The sequence below is a fragment of the Tubulanus polymorphus genome, chromosome 3 (assembly GCF_964204645.1).
Source record: "Tubulanus polymorphus chromosome 3, tnTubPoly1.2, whole genome shotgun sequence".
NCBI classification, from domain to species: Eukaryota; Metazoa; Nemertea; class Palaeonemertea; order Tubulaniformes; family Tubulanidae; genus Tubulanus; species Tubulanus polymorphus.
The window spans coordinates 10783379-10806801 of record NC_134027.1 but is presented as its reverse complement, the minus strand read 5'-3'; the positions used below and the strand labels follow the sequence as shown (position 1 = coordinate 10806801).

Below are 23423 nucleotides of genomic sequence, written 5' to 3'. Positions count from 1 at the left end.
GCGGAATAATCCATCAAAAACCTCAACGTTCATCCCAGCTGCGACAACGTATTCCTCGTCGTCTAAAACTAGATCGATTCGAAAATATTCCACGATACGCTTGCCCGAATATCAACATTCGATAATAAATCGATCGGTTACATGAAACTTACCTCATTCAACGGATCGCGTCGGATGAATCCGTGACGTCGTTGTCGTTCTGAATGGAAAACGAAGCAAAAACAAAAGCGTCGCCCTCAAATATATCCATCCCCGCTGGCAAACCAATTAGTTACCAGTTACGCGGCAATTATTGTGTACTTCCAAGCATCCTTCATGTTCGATAATTAACATTTTTACGAGAGCAAAAAGATCGGACCGGATGAACCGAGCGATTGAGACAAAATACGAAAACAATGAATATCCGCAGGCATGAGACGGTATTGAAAACAAGTAAACAACGAACACAAAGTTTCCAAGATAGACGGACGTTCTAAGCCGACACCAAAATTGTAATTAAGATGATTTCCGAGCCACCCATACATGGACCGCTACGATTTCGAAGACGAGTGTACGTGATACTGGAAATTTCTTTTTACAAAAAAGATTTTAACCCTATGACATGGAGCACTACCACTACCAATCTGAAGCTAAGTGAATATCGATACTGTAAGTTTCTTCTCACGAAATAGATTTTAACCATCTCCGACGTGGACCACAACCATTTTGAAGATCATAGTGAATAATGATACCCAATGCAAGTTTCTTATGAAAAAGATCCTAACCACCTATGAAATCGGTTTTAAGAATAGCACGTACGTACAACCAAAAATAATGTCTTCAAAATTTTGAATCACAAGCCATGAACACATCAGCATTTTTCGCTAAACCCGAATTTTAGCACGGGTCAAATTATTGCGTATGAATTGCAACTTGTTCAGGAAGTGACTCCCTTCACTTTGCTTAAGCATTGCTTAGTATCGTGTGAGTGGTTTGCGTGTGCGCGCCTTCTCTAATTAGGTCGGCCTTGCGATGGCTTGCGACTCAATGAGTCGCACAAGTTCTACTTTCTGAGACGCGACGCGAAAGTCGCAACCGACCTACGCGCTCTTGCGACTGGGAGCAACTAGTCGCACACAGTCGCTGGCACACGACGATCGCATCGCGTCGCAAGGTCGACTTTCACCCGGCTTTAGTCTTTGACGAAAGTCCATCAACAATTTACCGACAATTTTAAGACCTTCGCATATCTGGCAACAAAAAATGTGTGGAAAAGTTGAATCAAAACCTAAAGAAGAAACTTTTGACGCGCTCATGAACGATTCTACGAATTCTATTTTGAGCGCAAAAAAAGAGAAATTTCACATCGACCAGAATTGCGTTTTCATTCACGAGAGTCCATGTAGGCGAAGTCGAGAAGAAGCTTAGCGAAAAACTAATTACTGAATATCAAACAGCGAACAATCGAAGCAGTAAATTGATTGTAAATGTCGATCACTTTTGTCAGATTCACAGCTCTATATCTTAATGAAATCCCATTAGCTAGTTAAACAAGGCAGAAAAAAAAATGGAATTCTATCATATAATGAATGCACTTTTTTCTGTCGATATGACGCGCGCAGAATACAAACTCGGCTTTCGTGATGAATTTTGTTTCATTTCGACTGCGATTAGTAAAATCATAGTCAAAAATCAAATAACGGCATGATCTGTTCGATCGAGATCGAAGTGTCTACCATAGATATTCTTAGCAGACGCAGAAAACCGGTTCCAATAGGAGCCACCATGCAGAATACTGTGATTCGGATATTTGGAAAACCAAAACATGGCACCATTTTGACCTCATCACACACTTCTATGATCCATTTTCATGCGGCGCTGAACTTTAGAATGGTTTAGCGGAATTTCTCGAGAGTATTCCAGAACCCCGGACTCTTTTTGCAAAAACTTAAGAGACTCGTCGTTTCAAAGGAGCATAGGAGAGTCGGCGCTTTGAACATTAAAAGCGCCTTAAATGAACATTATTATTATTACCCTTAACCATTGACGAAACTGAGGATACTCACGCTGACCTAACATTGTCATGAAGACTAGTCATTAAATCACGTTACCGCATGCTGCCAAACCTACGTACAGATGGACTTCAAAGATGCCCTCGATAAACTAGGTATACGCGTTGCTGATAAAAAATGGATTCGTAAGATCAGAGAGAGAATGTCGGTGTGCTGCGGCTTTGCGCCTTGTCACTGAAAAACTGATAAATAGTTTCCTTAACGACAGGAATTTCTCTTTGAAAAAATTTGCGCGAATAAGCATATAATAGAAACGCAAATTTTCATAAGCTTCTCGGGGATTACGAAACGTTCAATCTATCACGGCCGGGTTCGTATTTGTTTTTTCTTTTCTTTTTCGTCTTACGAATAAGTCAATTTCGCGCGGAGATAAGTTAGCCAACGGAACCGACGCGCGCCCTCCTTTCACGCGGTGACGGCCGCGAAAATATTCACCACATCGATAAAAACCGGATGCCATGTCATATTCGTTCGGTATTAACATTCATGAGTTTGGACAGTGCGCATTTCAGTCGGCGAGACTACGACGATACATTATACCGCGACGAGAACGAGATGAGAAATTCACTCCAAATTAATCCCACATCAAATGACACATTGATCCAACCTTTACAATGTCACAATCAACGCGCAATCGACCGGTGGATCAGTGCTTAAGGACGGCTCACCGAAGACATGAGATGCAGATACTCTACCGAAGACGTACGCCCAACAACATAAGCGGACAGCACACGAGCACTTTTGGCCCGCGCCAAGTTAAGCCCCAAACGGTGTCTGTTCACCACGCAGGTGTCAGATGAGCCCGTGCCTGTTTGGTTCGACCAATGACAACGCACCAGGCCCAAGCCAAATGTTAACACGGGTCAAATTATTGCGCTTATATTGCAACTGGTTCCAGAAGTGACTCATAGTATCGAGTGAGTGGTTTGCATGTGAGCGCGCTCTCTAAATAGGCACAGGCCAAATTTGCCTCGGGCCTGATCCGTGCCAATTCGGCCCGGGCCAAATCATCTCTGTGTGATCACGGCTTTAGCTATATTTTTTAAGAAATTAGTCATGGTGTTTCCATCCAAAATATGTCTTCAATTTTCTTGGATTGATCGATTTAGGAGGCGCCGCCAGGAATTTGACGGAGGATGGCACCCCACTCTATTGGCCTTTGACATGGCTGCATTATGCAAAATGCCTTTCATTTTCTTCTAGAACCTGGCCTTCGAATTTTTCCTAGATCCGCCCCTGAATTCTAATCGTATCTCATGCCTTCTTAAAATCGAAAGGCTTATAACGCAATTCAAGGTTGAATAAAAACACAGATTTCAACGTTCCCTTTTACCGACTCCCCGCGCGGTTATTTTTTCGCTACGGCACCTCTCTGTTCGATTGATAAAGCCTGGCGCACACGAGGCAATTTTTAGTCGCCTGTTGCTGCGACTGATTTGCAAGCATCTTTATCTTTCCTGGCAAACATCTGTGTAATGTGACTTGTCAACATGGCCACGCTACAGCCTCGACTGGTGCCGTATTTGGTTGAATCACATAATAATTGTTCGCTCTCTCATTGGCTAGTTAATGAGTCACTTGTCGCTTGATATCTCCAGTGGTAGCACACGAGCAACTCCCGAGCGATCGGTGAGCAATTTCTGGGCGACGGAAAATTGCCCAATATCAAACATGTTTGATATTGGGCAACACGAAGCAATTCCTTTTGACAACGAGCAATCGCTGTCGTCCCTTGCCGCAGACAAGCAATTTTTTCGTTCGACGCCGAGCAATTCAGGCGGTTGCTCGAGAATTGCTCGAAACTGTCGCCCGTGTGCGCCGGGCTTTAAGCTCGTTTGCTGAAGACGAATCCTAGCCTTGTACCGTATTTAAAAGCGTCTTTTTCTTCTATTCTTCGCGCAGACGGCTTAAAATATAGATTCAATTTACCTACGAGGTTCGGAATTTTGTACTGGGATGTGTGTGCCGCGACTCGCTGCTACGTTCAAACGCCGGTGGTTCTTTACTTGGAAACAGAGATAGTTTTTAATCCAGCTTCATACGAGTTGATATAAGATGCTTATATTAAACTACGTGGTTCAATCAATTTTTTGTAACTCGTGTTAAGTCAGTGAGGCTATAGCCGATATGACGCGAACGTTTTTGTTGGCCCGACCCTTATTTGGCTGGAGCAACTGTTCACGAGGGTACCAAATGGGCCCGTGTCTGTTTGGCCCCAAAGACCCAGAGCAGACCAGGCCCAGAGCAAAATTCTAGCAGAGGAAAAAATATTGCGTTCGGATATTACCCGCTTCGTTTTGTTTGAGCATTGTTTAGTATCGAGTGAGTGGTTTGCATGTGAATGTGTGGGCCAAATTTGACGCGGGCCTGATCTGTGTGATCGCAGCTTATAAGAAGCGAGTCGATATAAGACGCGATCACACGAGCATTTTTGGCCCGGAACAACTGTTAATATGGGTGCCAAACGGGCCCGAGTCTGTTTGGCCTGGGCCAAATTTTGCCCGACCAAAAACGTCGGACCAGGCCCGAGCCAAATTTTAGCACCAGACAAATGATTGCGTTTCAATTGCAACTGGCACTGGAAATGATCCACTTCACTTTGTTTGAGCATTGTTTAGTATGGAATGAATGGTTTGCGTGTGAACGCGCTCTCTTCTTAGGCACTGGCCTGATTCGTGCCAATTTGGCCCAGGCCAAATCGTTTATGTGTGATCGAGGCTATAAGATGCTTATAAGAACCTAACCAGTCTGTCTCGCTGTCAGTTCTGCGAACATTGAATGTACAATGACAGGCAGTTTAGGCCCAGTTAAATTGTTAGACTATATTCCGTTAAACCCTTAGATTTACCGTTTCAAAAGTCGCAAATAACAGAGAAAATGGCATTAATGCCATCCATCAGTGTGTCCAAACGTTTTTCGAACAAAGAAATTTAGAAATTTTCATTTACGTAGTCTTAATGTATTCTTTTCGGTAGTTACAGAACCTATGAATGAATGAATGAATTCATTTTTGCGTTTCAAATGATTTGCTCGCCGGCTATGGAATCTAGGATGAAAAAAAAAACAATAATCAAGAAACGGCCATTGAACTTCGGAAGCCGCGCAGAGAAACACAAGAATAAGAACAGCATTCGATGATGCTCGAAACGTTTCTACAGACGAGGGAATTTTCGTTTTTCGAATAATGCGCGACCACTTCAGCTATTCCAGAGCGTAGACGACAGCCTTCAATCGTTTTTTACGCATTACTTAAAAACCTGCTTCCGTCGGCGGTTTAATTACGACAACACGTAAAAAGCACATTGACAAAACATCTGTTTATATTCTACACGAACCATCGATTATTTCACCACGTCGCCGCGCGAGAGAATAACGCAGTTCTGAGAAAAACGACGATAATTTCATTATTATTCATTAAACTCTTTAAATACATACGAAACGCCGAAGCAGGTCGTATTTCTCCAAATATGGACAGCTGCCGGCCGATTCAATATCAGCCCCCACCAGAATCCAACGCGAGCTGTAATAATAATACACGTCCAATGATCAAATTATGATCAAACAACGATAGCCGGATCCGATGAAAGTGAATAGCGTTTAGGGTATGGTAGAATAGATTTCAGGCTAAAAAACGACACCATGTTTCTCCTTTCTGCTGAGCTCAGAAGTTGACTGGGATGGCCGCCTATCTACCCTGTATTTTTCGAATTCCCCTAACTCAGAGACTTTCCGACAGGCCGGAGTTGCTTTTCCGCTGCCGTGTTCTAGTGGTAATGAGACATTAATTAATAAATTTTGATTAATTGTGGCGGGTTAATCAGAAGATCAGAAGCACATACCAGTCATTAATTGATCAATTGAATTGTTTCCTCTATAACCACTATCTCTCTCTCTGGATATTACTTTTTTAAAATCATGATCAGGCTTGCCATAACAGACCCGGGGGTTATAGAAACCAACTGATAACATTAAATTCTATTGCAGTTTACAAAAGTGACCCGGCCAATTAGGTTAAAGATGGTACCATTTTTCTAGTCTAATGGTTTGTAAAGGCATCGAAGTCATTGGACGAGAAAATCAAATTTGGCCCAGGCCAAATTGACTCCATGCGACTGACATTAAAAATCAGTCGCTTGCTGGTTTAGGCTGGAAGGAAGATTTGTTTTCAATAAACCGGAACCAAGATTTCCAATGATGTACTTCGATTGAATGAAAAAGTGCCGTAAATTCGACCGCCGATCACACAACTATGTCCGTACTTCGATTTTCCGATTTCAAAAGGTGTGGTGGGTTATCAAGTCATATTTGATCAAATATACCAAGCAAATAAATAAGACAAGACAAGCATCCCTATTTCAATATCAACATAGTAACAATACAATGCACTTAAAATGTATCGACTAATTACATTTTATGTATGGCTTACGTGAAAAATAAATATTTACTGTAGTATTACTCAAACAGCTCAATGTCCCAAAATCGATCGACTCGTTCAAAATTTAAGGGAGATTTTCTAGCATAAGAATATTCAACTAACATATCCGAACGACAACCACGGATGAAGGTGACAGATGAATTTCAATCATAGCCATCGCAGTCTGTAGAAAGAGAGAGAGAGAGCGAGAGCGCACAGTACGTTGAACAACAACTCGCGCGCACGCGGGCAACTCAGCCAGCTGAATATCTCATGCAGTACACTCCGATGACATCGGTCAGTCTAGAGGGATACGACTTTCGCTCGAAACCGCTACTAATGATTTCCGAAATAAAAGTAATCGGACCGCCGAGTGCTTCGTTAACACGAAATCCGAAGAGGAATACAATTTCTCCACGAATAATGTTTTAATCGTGCGGCATGTTTTAATCGCGCATATCGATAATTTGTAGATCAGTTTGTTTTTTCTCGTAACAGTTTCGAAGATTTTTCGTCGAAAACCGCCTGGAATATCGTGCATTTTTCGTTAAATCGTCGAATTTGTTGTTATTCGTTAATTCATTAAGAAATTCTTAATGTATGATGTATTAAATCGGATGAGATCTCAGAGGAGAAATTGCGAGATGGTTTAATTAGCGTTGATTGCCGAAATCGTTGTTGTTGGATTAATATTTCCGAGGATCGTCGAAGGGCTAGCGCGCGAAGTGGAGGAACCTAAATAATTTTTCGACGAAAACAGTCCGCGGAAAGTGGATAATTTTGAAATTCATAAATTATCAAGGTTAGTAAATCTAGCAGTTTACGTTGCGGCGTATGCTTATCCCAGCGAATTTAATGTTTAATCCCACATCTGAATTATCACGAGCCTTAAATGGGAACTTTCAGGGTTATATGTTTTATTCCTGTTCCCAATGTTCCAGGCATTAAACCAGCAACTTTCGAGGGTTATTTCCATGGCTCAAAATTCCGCTGAGAAAGTGGCTTTTAGCCAATACAAAATAGTAGAATCATATTCCGTATAAAATTTCAAACATCAGAGCCCGGTTTCGTAGATTATTCTTCAAAATCCAAAATTTGGTATATGTTTTTCGATGAACTGTATCGTAACAGATAAATACGCTTTCTAAAATTTTATTTTTGCTGAACAGAAAAATCGGTATCGGGTGCAGGGACGAGGTTTGGGATTAAATGAAAATTTTCAGAATAAAATGCTTACGTAAAACACTAAGCTTGCACGTAACACGAAAATTACCATTGCAAATATTTCAAAATTGTTCGTTGATTTTATAGTTGCATGCGAGCCGTCGCTTTCAAATCGTAGAATTTCATGTTTGAGAATCGGAAAGCAACACTAAATAGATCATTAAGGGCATGGGCGAACTCTTGCTCGAGATTTCATCTCAAAAAGACATTACATACGCTAAGTATAATACAGTGACAATTTTCGGAAAGTTAATTCGACTCAAGTGGGCTGCAACTACATCAAAAGGCTGACAAGTTCCACAGCAGTGATCAATTCCATTAGCAGAATTTTAGGCAATTGCGCGCGGCCAAGCATTGTGCTTAAATCATTTGTAGTCTGTAGCGAGACAAGTTGAAAGGACAGTGTTGAGCACCAGAATTTTAAGATAAGTGCTTCATGTGGCTGGTGAAACATGTTTCATTTTATGTGTGTAGACGCTAGAAAAGGCAGATAAAAGCCACTGATCATACAGCAATGATTTGGCCAGCGCAAAATAGGCAAGGATTAGGCCCATGTCAAATTTGGCCCAAGCCTAATTAGAGAGCGCGTTCACACATAAACCACTCACTCCACACTAAACAATGCTCAAAGTCAAGTGAGTCACTTCACTTGTTACAATTCACACGCAATAATTTGAACTGTGCTAAAATTGGCTTGGGCCTGATCCGACGTTTTTGTCGGGTCAAAAAGTCTCGTGTAATGTGGCTAAAAGCAAATGGGCCTGTGCCTGTTTTACCCCATTAGACTCTAGCAAAATTTTAGCATGGGTCAAATTATTGCTTGTAAATTGCAAGTGATTCCGGAAATGACTCACTTCGCTTTGTTTAAGCATAGTTTAGTATCGAGTGAGTGGTTTGCGTGTGAGCGCGCTCTCTAATTAGGTACGGCCAAATTCGACTCGGGTCTGATCCGTACCAATTTGGCTCGGGCCAAATCGTCTCCCAGTGATTGCGGCTAAATACTACTACATGGCAGACGGAGCTTTCATGATCGTTGCCGAATGAAAATATCCACGGCGGAAGTCGATGAAACGAAATTTCAAACCGGAAACGAAATCGATGCAACTTTAATCACCATTTCTACGCCGTACGATTTGAGATGCCTCATTATCGCGTTCGAAAAACGAAGTCCACCTGCGACAAGAGCAAGTTTCCACGTTACAGGTTCTTAGCAGACGCCAAAAAAAGGCCAGCCCAAGTCGCCTGCATGATTAAGGGATGGCTTTAGGTACTGTGATGTTGATAATTTTAAGTTGGAAACATGCCTGAAAAACATGTCTTTACACAATTCCGTATCTTTCTTGTTATACCAATTGATCTACTTGATATGAACAATATTCAAAAACTGGCCGAGTAATGACTTCAAGGACTCATAAGCTGCGATCGCACAGGCCAAATTGGCACGGATCAGTTTCGAGTCAATCTTGGCCAGCGCGTTCACACATAAATCACTCACTTGATACTAAACAATGCTTAAAGCGAAGTGAGTCACTTCCGGAACCAGAAGCGATTTAGACGCAATAATTTGACCCAAGCTAAATTTTGGCTCGGGCCTGGTCGCACGTTTGTGGTTGGGCTCAAATTCGGTTCGGGCCAAACAGGCATTGGCGGCCCATTTGGCACCTGCATTAATGGTTGTTCTGGGTAAATTTCGGTATGGGCCAAATTTGAACCGGGCCACAAATGCTCGTGTGATCGCGTTAGACCGATGGAATTTTAACCGTCAACAAATTTTCGGCAAAAACTAAAATCGAACTTCGACGATTTTGAATGGATTTATTCCGAACGATATTGTCTTTCGATGACTGCACTCCATAAGTAATCATTTCGCCAACGAACGCAGATCGAAGATATGATTGAATACCAATCGTCTGTGACGTAGCCATTCAACAAATTTGCCGGGTAAAACATTTCGAAGCTAACACCGACTGTTCTTCGAGCAGCAGAAATCAATTGTTATCACAGTTTCGAAGAATGATTAAGTAAGTTTGCTCTCGACGCAGTTGATTTTCAACAAATCCAACTGCAATCCGACAGAAAGCCAGTTCAAATAGATGCGAGTATTTACACATCTCGACGTCGTGGAGGAGAAACCGAGTTGCAGAGACGAGCTGGTTCCTATCTGTCGTTCCATTCATGAAATAAATCGCGTGAAAAAGCTTTGACGGCGTTTCATTCATCGTCAAAGCAGAAGCAGAAAAATTCCTCGAATTCGCCGATCCATTTAAATACCGTAAAAAAAACTGTCGCGACTAAACAGCATATAAACATAAATGATGAGGTTAACCAGGCCCACAAATCTGTTTGGGCGGGGGGGGGGGGAACTGTCTACTGATGGGTATCATCATTCTGCAGCATGGAACTATTCCTTCGGGCATTCGTCATTAACCGCGATCATACAAGTGTCATATGCCCCGGCCAACTTTTGTCCATGCCAAATTAGGCCCGAATCAACTGTCCACCTGGGCGCCAAATGGTCACACGCCCGAGCCAAATCTTAGAATAGGTCAAATTATTGAATTTTAACTGGTTCTCCAAGTGACTCGATTCACTTAAGGTAGGGACAGAGGAGCGACGAATTTATACGCCCAATACGAGCGGGCACACGTAGCGATCAAACCGAAATGCAGTCAGCGACATGCACTTAGTGGGAGAGAGTTAACAGATCACATGATATCAACAATGCATCCTATTGGTTGATAAAAATGGATCGCTCGGCGGAATTCGCCGAGTGCGGGCAGACGAGGGAATTCGTCATTGCCGTGAGTGGCCACACGATCGATTTGCGGGCGATTCATAAATTTGCCGCCAGCAGGCAAAAAATACGCTCGTGTGCCCTACCTTTAAGTGAAGCATACTTTATTATCAAGTGAATGGTTTGCGCGTGAACGTGCTCGCTAACGACTCGAGCCTTATCAATGCCAATTTGGCCAGGTCCAAATCAACTCCGTGTGATCGCGGATCTTTGCCAGAGTCAGATAAGACCTGAGGGCCAACTGTTCACACGACTGCCAAAGTGGACCTGACCCAAATTTGCCCCGAGCAAAAATGTAGGACCAGCCACATGCCAAATTTTAACATGGATCAAATTACTGCGTGTGAATGCTTATTGGTATCTGAAGTGACCCACTTTTCCCTGTCCCAGTATTGTAAGGTATTGAGTGATTTGCATGTGAAGACCCTATCTGAATTAGACACAAAAGAAATTTGACTTGGGCCTGATCCGGCAAATTTGAAGCTGGGAAAATCATGTCCTTGTGAACGTGGCTATTGTAGCGTGAGCTACTGACTATCGCTTTCGGAAAGTGTGTTGGCGAGAAAATCTATAATATATGGCTTAAGTAGACCATTTGTTCGTTTTTATTAAAAACAATGTCCCGACACGTTAACGCCCTGAACACATGTGATGCCTGGACGATTAAAAACTGGAAGATTGATAAAGTATCAAATTCCTAAACGCTGCATGAGGGACTAGACGTATACATTATGGAAATAAACCAGTATATATATCGTATAGGTTGCTGGTCTGGTTGTCGGTCAATTCATTTCCAAAACAACTTCACTGATCCTTAATATTATATAATCTATATTACGTTATATTATATCATATAATATTATTCATTTTCGACAATTCTAACCCTTTCAGTGCATCTACACTGCAGTGCGGTGTATCAATCGGTGATGGATTTTGCGAGTACACCGCACTGCCGTGTACTGGTGTAATTAGAATTAGTTGTTATCTCCATTGAAAGATGGAAATATTACTGCCATCTTTCAATGGGGATAAAAACTAATTACTAATTGTACCTGTCAAATATAGTGAAATATCAATAACTAATGATACACCGCACTGCGGTGTTGAAGCACTATGAAGCACTATAGTGGAATTCCTGTTATTCAACACACTAGGGTGGAACTTTTCAAAATTTTTGAAATTATCTCCAGCACTATAGGGTATCAATTAGTCAGCACTGAAAGGGTTAAGCGATATATGAGTAATTTTCAAGGTGTTGATAAACTTTCGAGTTTGTTTTCTCGTTTCATATGTCTGCAAATCGAAAACAGATAACTTTACAATTATTTGGTGGAAAAAACGTTGTGATTTCATTTCTTAAAAATGATGAACCCATCAGACCGAGTGCAACTTGTCAATTATCTGACTAAATGAAATGATAATTACAATTTGTATATCAGAAATTAAACTTTTTCGTTATGTTCTGTGGATATGTATTATTGCATTAAGCACATCCCCTGAACAAATTGATCAGATTCATATTTGCAGAATGCAATAAATTTTTTCTTGTTATTATCATACATGGCGAACGCACGCACTTGTCTAATGGAACAATTCCATGCTTAATTAAACGCAACAACTCAACATAATTCCATCATTACAGGCTTTCTGGTCGTCCACATCTCAGAAATAACTCGTAAAAAGGACGACGCAACTTCGTTACACGGGAATAGACTTTCCTCGATTCACTTCGGATCGTAGAGGATCTATGCACGAAGCTTCTGGGTCAGAATGGCTACACAGTGGACTCCGCTTGAGTCTATGCCATAACGTTTCTTTTGGAGCCGTAAAAATGTGTATGCCTCGACGAGTGATATCCGAGTTGGATGTTATGTATTTCAAAAATCGTGTTACAAAAATATTTCAACAAACCTCCGCGTTGAACGCTGACCTGCCAACACATCAATTACCATATCAAGGACATAAAGTAAATTTTCAGGGACACGTGGCATATGGAAAAATGGAGAATTAAAAAAAATCTTTAGAGGGGCAGTTGATTGTTTCGGGGACAGCAATAGATTTTTAATAGCATAAAACACCAACAGGGACAGTGAGGCATTTTCAGGGACTGTCCGTGACAGTCAGGGACAGTTGCCAGCTCTGTGAGCGGTTATCCGAATTGTACGGATTCGACTGAGGAGTCTGCTGTACTACTACCTGAATGTCGTTACTCAGTAATTAGTTATTTTTCCTCTATAGTTGCGATCATTCTATGATCGTTTACTGAACAAAATTGAAAAACTTATTTTTGACCGCCATGGGTTTCAGGTTGGGGTTAACACTATGGGTTTGCGCAATAAGTTATCGGTCCAACCGGCGATAGAATATTTTCAATGCCAGGAAATATTTATCCAAATAATTTATCATACTTATCATACATATTACTTGGTTTCCATCAAGGAATGCAAGTCACCTCGATTACTAGACTCTCCATATCAATCCACTAGAAACAGGCGGCCCAAAACAAATATGGAAAATAGGTGTCAAAGCGCGGAGGCTCAATTGTCCATTAACCCTCTCAACGCCAACGTATATACACGCTGAAGAGTCATATATAATAACGGGATAATTCTGATGAGGCTCCATCTATCAAACGGGCTACAAGGCTGGCGCGTTACTGGCGCAGGAAAATTTGTATGCGATAAACCGCCACGACGAGCTCTACCAGCACCGAGATAACGCGACCAGCTATCCATTCGAAATTTTCAATCAGGGAACGTTATAAAACGAGTCATCGAATAGAGATAGCAGTACTCGTTAAATCCGCTCGAAACGCAAGCACCCTTGTAAGTAGGTTCGAAAGAGATACTTTTAACGAATATTGATAATTAATTTGTAGGTTTAAAGTCCTGACTTTTTTCTCTTGTAATTCAAGTACTCTATAAAACAAGATCATTTCGATTTAATGGGGCACCAGCACTCACCAGATGCGTAACAATACATGCATACGTACTGAAAGAAGAACTGGTTTCTTGCGCTCCCAAATGGAAATGTTTTATCAAACGAGTCATCAAATAGATATAAGAATACTGTTCCCAATGAGTGTACCGTATAGTTTTGTTTTACTGGAAATCGATTTTACTAATGAGAAAAGTTGATTCGTATATAATTGAAATGTCGAAGAAATTGAAGCGCGGTAACCAAACTTGGGGATTCTTTAACAGTCCTTAGTTGCCATGGCGGCGGTATTAGAATAGGTGGCTAGAAGGTAATTTCTAAATGAAGAAATGATATTTCATACACGTTAATTTTTGATTTTTGATAAGGATGTCCATGAGAATGTACATGATATTGAAGCGCGGTAACCAAACTTGGGGATTCTTTACCAGTCCTTAGTTGCCACGGCGGCGGTATTAGAATAGGTGGCTAGAAGGTAATTTCTAAATGAAGAAATGATATTTCATACACGTTAATTTTTGATTTTTGATATGGATGTCCATGAGAATGTACATGATATTGAAGCGCGGTAACCAAACTTGGGGATTCTTTACCAGTCCTTAGTTGCCACGGCGGCGGTATTAGAATAGGTGGCTAGAAGGTAATTTCTAAATGAAGAAATGATATTTCATACACGTTAATTTTTGATTTTTGATATGGATGTCCATGAGAATGTACATGATATTGAAGCGCGGTAACCAAACTTGGGGATTCTTTACCAGTCCTTAGTTGCCACGGCGGCGGTATTAGAATAGGTGGCTAGATGGTAATTTCTAAATGAAGAAATGATATTTCATACACGTTAATTTTTGATTTTTAATAAGGATGTCCATGAGAATGTACATGATATCTAAGCATTGTAACCGAACTAGGGGAATCTTTGGTTGCCACAGTAGCAGTATTAGAATAGGAGGTAATTTCTAAATGAAGAAATGATATTTCATACACGTTAATTTTGCCCTGCCGTTATGTTCCACGAAGCTGTATTGATGGCGTCTGTTGAAGCGAACGCGTTCGATACGAAATTCAGTCAGTTTTCGATTTCACCGACGAGTTTTAATCTGATTTCTTAGAACTGTTTCGGGGCGAACGGAATCTAATCCAATAAATATCACCTTAACGCCGCCGATTTTGTACGTTCTTAGGACATAATACGCAGGTTACACGGAACTTCAATTCCGCACTTTTAATCAAAATTCAACTAATATTTTTTTTCTTCAAATCAATTGCTCATTAAAAAAAAAAGAAAAGGAAATCCAATAGAAGGATCAAATGGCAACGGTAAACGAGCGCAGTACTCGACTGGAATCGTTTTAAGAGTCTATGAGTAAATTATTAGTATAAGTAGATCGCCTTAATTCACATTTAATTCACATCGATTCGGCGCGATCGATAAATCCTAGCTATAACAATCACGGGACTAAAACGTGACTGCGTTAGCACGCATGAAAACTTCAATTGATAACATTACTGCTTCGTTAAAAGAAAAAAAATCACTGTTTGAAATGCAAAAATTTAGTTTTCTAACGGAGTGCAATATCTACCAATTTACCATTCTAAAAGTAAAGGGCAAAATAGATTCCGTGTATAAAATAAAAACAGTGTGGTTCAGGCTGAAAAATTGATACCTGGTGGGTGATTTCTGCTGAGTTGACCTGGCCGGCCACCTATCTACCCTGTACATCAAAAAAATCAAAATCATGATCAAGCTAACAATAACAGACGCAGCAGTTATAGAAAAATGAACTGGTTACAAATTTTATCGTAGTTTATGAAATTAGCTGATAAGGAGATTCGTGGAGGTATCACTTCATCTTTAGCCGTAAAATTACAAATCGTCCGGCAGATTAGGAGGAACAAGTATCATTTCATTTAAGCCTCGGACTCTCTACCATCTAAATAACTGAAAATGTATAATAGATTGTTTGAACTAGGAATGGATTTCATGAAGCCCTTTTTTCCCTTTTTCAGACGAATCGAGGTCGCGATTAATAATGAATAGGAGAAAGTGAAATTCCAGGGGATTTAATGAATACCGCTTTGAAAACTGCGAACAACGCTACGCAACCGGATTACCGTTTTCGTAACACCCAACGTCAGCGATTTATAGAATCGCAGGCAATATGACGGATTATGCCGACGATCATTTACTCTACAACTTCACCGACAACTTCTTCAACGCCGGCAACAAAACGACGACGGATCTAAATTCATCGGATCTAACATCATCATCGTCGCCGTCATCGCCGCACGACGACAATCCGTTGTTTCTATTGGTTACAATTGTTGGAATTTACGGCACCGGATTACTATGCGGCTTCGGCGTGCTCGGCAACATATTATCGGTGATCGTGTTGGGCAAGGACAACAGTAAACTGCCGTTGTTTTTCATATTGCGCGCGCTCGCCATTTCCGATTCGGTATTACTCGCCACCGTTCTGTTTCTGCAAGTGATGGCGAATTGTTACAACTACACCGGCGCGTTCTACGGCCTGTACGTGATCATCGGCTATTTGAACATCTCGCTGTGGCCGATAATCATGATGGCGCAGATGAGCTCCGTTTGGCTGACCGTTCTCGTGTCGATCGAGCGTTGGATCGCCGTGTGTCGGCCGTTGCGCGCCGGCTCGATGTGCACGTTGAAGCGCGCGCGCATCTCCGTATCGTTCGTGACGCTGTTCTCGATACTGTACAACGTGCCGCGCTTTCTCGAATACCAAATCATGGAGGAACAACTCGACGATGAAACGACCATGTACACGTACAACAAGTCGGAAATCGGCGAGAACCTCATTTACCGATACACGTACTGCGTGTTTCTCTACTTCCTCATACTTTTCCTCGTCCCGGTGGTCGTGATCACCGTCTTGAACTTGCAACTCGTCTACACGTTGAAGGTGTCGAAGAAGCAGTGGGGCAGCATGAACAAAAAGGTGAAAAAGGAACACAAAATCACGATCATACCGATTTGCATCGTCGTCGTGTTCTACGTTTGCGCCACGCCGGCGTTGCTGGTCAACGTGATCGACTCGGTATTCGTCGGTATACAATCGGTCGAATACGACACCTACATCGTTGTATCGAATTTACTAGTGACTCTGAATTCGGCGTGCAATTTCATCATCTACTGCATGCTCGGCAAGAAGTTTCGCCAGATCCTCCGCCAGATGATCTGCGGACGTCGCCGGTCGCGCGACTACTTGAACGCCAAGTCGACGGAAAGCGTGGACGACGCCGTATGACTAGCCGTGAACCGGACTGCTAGCATGGTCAAAGCGATGGTGAACGATAGATGACAAAACGACGCCGGCAGCGACAATGGCGCCACTTTTGTACAGCAAAAACATAAATTATATAACCTTCCAAACAATCCGCTAGAAACGACGAAGGTCGAAATTCATTACAATTTGACGAGCATTGACGACGACAAGAACTTCGATCGAAACCACGATCGAGCCGGCGCCAACGGTGACCGAGGAAGCCGCGATTTCGGCTATGATATCCACGAAAACTGTGATACCCCGCGGACGGTAACCGAATGATCAGCAGCCGTGACAATCGCGAAATAATCGTCGAATATGCAGTATCGGCGCTGCGAACCGTGGAATTTTAAAAACAAACATCCATACCGGGACATGCATACTAAAATTGCGGTATAATAGTATATCATATTTACGAAGTAAAGGTAAATTTACTGTATCGATGTTTCAGTTGGACTTTGTATCCGCTGAGTCCAGTCAATTTCCCATTATATATATATATATATATATATATATATATATATATATATATATATATATATATATATATATATATATATATATATATATATATATATATATATATATATATATATATATATATATATATATATATATATATATATATATATATATATATATATATATATATATATATATATATATAATGAATCCTTACGAGTGTTTCCTCGTCCTACCCAGGAGAAATTGGAACCTGATGGCATCGCAACTCACCACGGTATGAAACGCTGCTGTGCTAGCCCGTGTCTAGTGTGGCAGCGTTTTGTACCGTGGTGAGTTTCAATGCCATCAGCTTCGAATACCTGCCGGGGGAGGATGTAGTTTTCTATTTGTGGTTATAAAGTTTAAAAGTTAAAAGGTATTTTTGTGCGAACTTGGGTCTTTTCAACCTGCGCTACTATCATTTCACCGATATCAGTACCAGTTCTGTTTGAGGATGTATTCACATTTCTCTCAACAATCCTCACACATCGTTCCAAAAACCCTTCTCGATATTCTAACAGTGTCATTATCAGGAGTCAGGGATTTACCTATCAATGAATCAGTTTCCTATGTCTCATAATAACATCACATTAACGTCAGAAATTCGCCTACATTTCATTGAAATCAACATGATATACCAGTATTAACTAAGGATACATTGTTTCCCATTTTCAAACCTTGACCCTTCAACAGCCAAGTGTTCGATGAGATTAAGCAGGGCTGCCAACCTCTTGAAAGTGATATCAGTAACAAATTGAAATTTTTTCAATAACATTTCATTGATATATCAATGAAAATGTTCAAACTAATCCGTAATCAACACTAACACTTTCAGTAACATCTTTCATATTTCTGTATGCCGCATCAAACAATTTCAATATTTCCCATTACGAAATAGCAACTGATAAATAGGAACGGTAGGAATCAGGAAGCTCTGATTAAGCATAGGACGGTTTAAAAGTGCATGTATACAGGTTATACATGCAGGATTTATTTTAATCAACAGTAAGATCCTCAGTAACATCTTCATATTTCTGTATGCATCAAACAAATCAAATCAGTATTTCCAATTACACATAGTAACAAATACTGAAAATCAGGTACCGCAGGAATCAGGAAGCATAGGTTTGAAAGTACATGTATATGATTGATTTTTGTTTTGCAACAGAATGTCAGTCTGTCAGGTAACAATTTCACAATTTCGTCGGCGCGAGTTGATTGACCTGTAGATGAAAAACAATCGATCAATCATCAGGTAATTCAATTTCCAGCAGCTGCTTACACTTATACCGATTTAAATCATTTGTTCATTTCTAGCCAGACACTTTTTCCCGCCAGGAAAAATCTATGAATTTTCCCGTTGGATTTTTAGGCCCACGCGATAAATTGTCTGAGTTTAATAGATAGATGTTCAGGCAAGTGGAAAGTGAAAATCTTGTAGCCGTACTAAATTCGAATTTGTCGTACATGTTTTATCTCGAGTTTCAATTGTGATAGGGCATGTTAGTTCGATGTGTTGCACCGGTGATCGCTGATAAAAAAGTTCACACATTCAAACATATGTTAAGACGACGTGGTGGTCACCCGAGTGATACTTAAGGCTGGTGTACGTCGACCTGAGACACCTACCAAAGTAACTGGGATTATCAGCAAAATTAAAGTAGTCATTAAATAATAGCTGTAGGCCGCCAGCTACCCGTCCTATCTGCTTGACATAAGCCCAATGCCAACTAACTTGTCGCCTATGCCAGTTGCCTACTCCGGCCTATGGTAGGCTGACATAACCCGATGCCAATTAACTCGTTGCAAGCTACATCCAGCTAGTTGCCCATGTTCTACTCTGGCCTACAGTAGGCCAACAGTTGCTTTCGAGCACAACTAACCTGAGCTCAGTGGCGATACGACAAAGACTTCTTGCCAATCAGAGGCCGCGTGTGCATAGTACAAATTGCAACCACTAGTTAATGACATTAGTATTGAGTCATAAACTTTCGGATTTTAATTGTTTCGAAAGCAAACCTTCTTCGGCATGGCAGATGACTGGAGAGATGATATCTACACGAAATTTGTAATTTTATGGCGTGAGTGTCCTTCTCTGTATGATGTCACTAGCACCTTATATTTGAACAAGAACTAGAAAGATGAAGATCTTAGAAATATCTATTATCGAAAGATGGTTCATATACAGATAATTCATTGAAATTATTGAAATCTATTCTTTAAGTCAAATATATATATATATTTGCAATAATTCAAATTTATTCTCAAACTATTCATCACATGACCATCCGCAGTCGGTTCAGTCGCCATTGATCGTAACCGACAGAAGCGCGGACGCAACAGGCTGGATCTCGCATCCCGCTAATCGGGCTCAGTTACCGATAATTGAAGCGCAGCCATCAAAACCTGGGCTACAATCGCGGTTGCTCACTCGGGTGCTTCGCGGCGCGGGTTGACGTTAGCCGGCCGTCACATACGCTGTGATCAAGGCGGAATCTTAATGGTTCGTCGAGCAATAATTGACGAAATGGGACAAAAATCATTTCCTGATTCTGCCAGCCAACTCGTATAGTTATCGAACGAAAACGCCGTAATAAAAAAGCAGTCGATAATTTGCAATATCCCATTCTTTCCACTACTGCTTATTTCCAAAAAATGCTCTCAAGTAATCGGCTCCTGACAATGCTACTGCGGCAATCAAGGTTCGCGCCGAGGCAAGTGAGCATCTGCGAGGTTCGCTAGTACAGTTCGTATGTTATCTGCGATTTGATTTTCTCTTCATTTCAATCTTAATCGAATCACAATATCTAGAAGTAAATCAATTATCAATTACACTTAATAGAAAGTAGAAAAGTCATTCTTTTATAGATTGCTCCGGCTCGTTTGCTGATGATTTAAAGACTAGGCGGTCTAAAAATTTCGGCTAAAGCCGAGCTGATGTCATACTAATGCCTAACTCAGATCGCACTAATATCTTAGCTTCACTCAGGTCACCGGCAATCCGAGATCATTTCGAACCGAACGCTTAAGTCATGTGATGTGTACATCGCTGTTCATTGACTACGACCTTACGAATGGTCGTAAGTGCGCTCAGGTCACAAAAGATCTGATCGTCGTAAGAAAAAGAACATGTCCATTCAGCTTATGATTAGTCCGGGACCAGTCTTAGCGATCTTAAGTACACTCATGTCGCAAAAATTCCCCAACTGGAAAATTGGTGACTGATTCCTTACGACCCGGCGATCGCATCAGATCTGACCCGAGTTAGGTTTTGACCCATAATTTAGTAACGCCATCTGGTGGGATAACTGGCTTACACGCTGATATGATACCAAACAGGTAGATCACTCTGTATGATAAAAATTGTCTTGATAAATTGATTATTTCAATTCTGATCACGTAGCGCATACGCACACACGCACGCAAGATTTATTCACTATACTCATAAATTCAATCATCGCCAACTACATTGTAACAAATTGATTTCCGATGAACTTTAATTTCAGATTTTAAATCTATTTACATGTCGGCTCTTCGAATTCAATCTCCCAGTATTCAAACTATCAAATATTCTCATAATTCGTTTATTCCTACACCATTCAAACGCTAATATGATAACAAAGAAACCGATGTAAAAAGTGACCTGGATAAATTTGATTAATTATTCCCGATATTATTCGAAAGAAACTTAAAGTCGACGTCAGTTTAGAGTATGATGAAGGTCCATCCACAGTACAGAAGAAAATGCTAGAGCACACTTTCTTAACATTGAGGTGCGATGAATTGAAAAATAGCATCTTAAATATCATTTTTTCTAACTTTTTTTAATGGAACAAATGTTGCGGCATTCTGAAGCGAAAAAGGTCTATGCGAAAGGAAGATAGTTTCTATCTAAAGGAAGATAGTTTAATGTATTGCAGAATCATTCTGACCCTTTTCACTTCAAAATGCCCGACATATGTTCTACCTCATTGATATATAAAATCTTGTTGCCAAAATTCATATCTTAGATGGCATTCTTCGATTACACTACTAATAAGTGAACCCAATTGTTAGAAATATGGAATTGCATTTTTCCTCGACACCATGGTTACTTCCAGCTGTCTGAAACATTTGTGGTATCCAATATCATGAAAAAGTATATAAAATGGATGACATTACAAACCATAACCCCGAACCTAGCCTTTGCTTTAGGGACTCGGTGTCTCCCAAATTCAATACAATACATGTCAAACTCTACCAAGATTTAATAACTCTTTCAGTGCTGACTAATTTATACCTGAAAGTGATGGAGATAATTTGAAAATTCCACCCCAGCGCGTTGAATGACAGTCATAGTGCTATTGTACATCTACACCACAGTGCAGCGTATCATTAGTTAACTAATTATCAACTATGCTTGACAGGTGCTGCCATCTTTCAATAGAGATACTAATTACATCAATTACACTTCAATGCGGTGTACTAGCCATGTCATCACTGATTCATACATTGCACGCTGAAAAAGTTAAGTTGTGTGGTATTTTTTCCTTCTGTCAGTCGGATTTTGGCCAGAGGGATGATGTCTGCTTAATAACAAATTCAACCTAAGTTATTCTATATTCTTCAATGCTCACAAGTTTACGCAAAACCCATCAAAGCGGACCGCCATCTTAAATTCGATTATTCCAATATAGAAACACGTTCGTCTAGGTTTATTACCGCTAAAGAAAAATTCAACAACGCAGCGTGGAAAAATTTCGATCCGGCCCCTGTCCATCTGAGAATTCGATTCGACTTCTCATTTCGGTCAAATGAGATTTGCGACGCGGCGGCGCGCTAACTCGCTATCAAATTCTCATTTCATACTCGCGAGTGAACACCTCGGGCGTCGTCTCTACAAAATCAAGAGCATCATCAAAATTACATTTCATGCGCGCACACGATTTATCTACCGTTTCTGTTGAAATCCGTACCGGTTCTTAGCGACGTATAGTAGCGGTGCAGAAATTCGATACACATTGCGGACGCGACATGGAATCTGAACCGCGCGCAGTTATACCCTCGGATGGGATTTCAGCTATTTGAAGTACGGAGAAGTTGATGCGAAGATATCTCTTTCACGATAGAGCTAGTTTACTACTTCATATAAAATACGCCGAAATCCTTGCGTAAGTCGGATCGCAGAAAGTTGGATGATTGCTTATATCGGATGAGTTTTCATGGTCGTGATTTTTCCATTCTCTTTTTTCAAAGAAATTCATATCCCCAAGCGTTGGAAACTCGTAGTAGTTTTTTCGGTCCCAAAATAAAAATTCAAATCTAAAAATCAAATTCTAAATTGCTAACTGAAAGTCGAAGGCCAGTTCGATTTCTTCCCTGTTCCTGGCTGGAAATCGACGATACATGTCAACAGTCGTTTGTTTTAGTTGCGGTTAGTGCAATAAACCCGAAATAGTTCGGATTTTTAAATTCATTTCTTGTAGATGTTAATTTAATCTTCCGTTAACAGAAACTAATTCTTGAGTTGTCGTTTTCAAAACAAAAGCTGCAAATCTGAGCTTTTTGAACTCGGAAGATTTTTCTTGGTAAGATCCGACCTCACGCGAGGTTTACCGAAGTCTTTTTAATCAAATCAAATTATGGGGAAAAATTTTGACAAAAGGTTTCGCAATGAGTAAGCGAGCTTAAGACTCTCGCGAAATGCGGTCCGTTCTTCTTGATAATAGAAGCACATCCCTGTGAAATTATGTCATATTCTCTCCCTCTCCCCCCTTGAATCCGGAATATGAAGGGTGCACGGTTTTAAAGCGGACATTGAAATTGATTACACATGCGCGCACACGAGCACACTTCAGTGTAATTCAAAACTATTTCATTTCATCAACGCGCCCGCCTGAACAGCCGTTTGACGAAACCCATCTCGGTGATTTATCGAAACTCGACACCGTTTAGCAAATAGTTTCCGTGAATATACGAATAAACCGAATATAATTGCCGATTGTACGAATGTAAGATATTTGAGTGCAGGTTAGCGAAATTAATTTTTAATCGATTGACATAATTTACAAACGGCATGACGATGCTAGATTGGCAATTAATGTTTTAAACGCATCTCAGAAGTCCCCGTAAGTCCCAGCCGTTACTCCCGCTTACCAAGTAAAACAAACAATATGTCGAGCATACATAAGCCACGATCACACGATGATTCGGCCTGGGTT

General features: G+C 40.8%; 1 protein-coding gene and 1 pseudogene across 1 annotated transcript in view; one reads left to right on the top strand and one right to left on the bottom strand.

Moving 5' to 3' along the window:
* Positions 1–23423, bottom strand: part of LOC141902070 (pre-rRNA-processing protein TSR1 homolog) — a 79906-nt gene that overhangs the window by 41017 nt on the left and 15466 nt on the right. The gene's annotated exons all lie outside the window — the stretch shown is intronic.
* LOC141901062 (FMRFamide receptor-like) lies at positions 15583–16755 on the top strand (annotated as a pseudogene).